Source organism: Suricata suricatta, chromosome 13 (genome assembly GCF_006229205.1).
Source record: "Suricata suricatta isolate VVHF042 chromosome 13, meerkat_22Aug2017_6uvM2_HiC, whole genome shotgun sequence".
NCBI classification, from domain to species: Eukaryota; Metazoa; Chordata; class Mammalia; order Carnivora; family Herpestidae; genus Suricata; species Suricata suricatta.
The window spans coordinates 11,659,553-11,661,212 of record NC_043712.1 but is presented as its reverse complement, the minus strand read 5'-3'; positions in this window follow the sequence as shown (position 1 = coordinate 11,661,212).

Sequence of the window (1,660 nt, the reverse complement as noted above, 5' to 3'; positions counted from 1 at the left end):
TGAATGCTGAGAATGAACTGAGGGTTGAAGGGGAAGGGGGAGGGGGGAAAAGAGGTGGTGGTGATGGTGGAGGGCACTTAAGGGGAAGAGCACTGGGTGTTGTATGGAAAACGATTTGACAATAAAATATTATGGGAAAAAAATAAAATAAATAAATAAATTAATTAATTAAATAAATTAATTAAAATTAAAAAATTAAAAATAAATAAATAAAAATTAATTGGGACAAAGTTTCAGTAGGGGATGATGAAAAAGTTCTGGAGGCGGATGGTGGTGATGATTGTACGTCCATGTGAATGTACTTAAAGCCACTGAACTATATATTTTAAAATGATTAAAATGGTAAATTTTCTGTTATGTATAGTTTGCAACTAGAAAAAAAAGCTGTTAGTTTTGTTGTTGTTATTGTTGTTGTTATTGTTTTAATGAATGGACTGATAGGTGTGGCTCTATCAGCACCAGATAATCAGCAAATAGGAGTTTTCATTTGAAGACCTAGACTCTTCCCTTGACTCAAAACATTCTCTCACATCTTGGGAGAAGCCCCAGGCTTTCTCTATGCATTTGCCTCTGTCTCCCTAGAAATCACTAGAATAACAGTGACTAATTACCTGGAAATCCAAGAAAAACACTTCTATCTCAGCCTGAGTTTCCTTGGTCTCTACTGAGAGGTCTACTTCTCTCCCAGACACAGTGTTTAATGAGTCCCATGGGGTTGACGCCTGGGGAGGCTGTCTAGCTCCTTGGGATGAAGTTGCATACAGGACAGTCAGATACTTCTGAGCCCACATCTTCTCCCTTAACATCTGATGGAACCTGAGGGGCAGTAAGGTGGTGTATAGCTGGGGATGACGAAAGGCTCATGATTCCAGTGCCTGGGGCTACATTGAGGGGTCACCTCTCTGGAGGAAGAAGAAAAGTGTCCACCCCAGGAGCTGACAACCTTATCTCTAGACTGAGGCAACAATCACACATGCCCCATGTACCCAATATTGCAGGTCTTGATGCCTCTCATCAGAATTTGGAGCTCTTGCATTTTCCTCACCTATGAACATTCTTTCTATGCTCCACGCCCTCCATTCTTCCTCTAGACATCAGGACCACCAAGGCCAAGGAAAAGGTGCTTGGATCCTCCATAACCCACCCTGGAGGTCACCATCCCTTACCTGAGTAAGTAAATGGTACCCTCAACCATACCCAACCCAGAGTGTTTCTAACCTGAAGTGCCAGAAACTTACTAATATATTCATTTTTACAGCAAAGTAAAATGAGCTGCCCAATTACATGCAACATGTTAATGCCATAGATAAGACTACAAGCCAGGTCATGTGACCCTTACTTACCACCCTGCCTCCAATATCTCTTTGTCTCAAACTCTTCCACATGGCTCTGGTTCCCTTCTCCATTCACAAAAAAGGAAAGGAGGGATGCCTGGGTGGTTCAGTTGGTTAAGCATCCGGCTTTGGCTCAGGTCATGATCTCACATTTGTGGGTTCGAGCCCCATGTCGGGCTCTGTGCTGACAGCTAGCTCAGAGCCTGAAGTCGGTCTTCAGATTCTGTGTCTCCCTCTCTCTCTGACCCTCCCCTGTGCATGCGCTCTCTCTCTCTCTCTCTCTCTCCCTCTCCCTCTCCCTCTCCCTCTCCCTCTCCCTCTCCCTC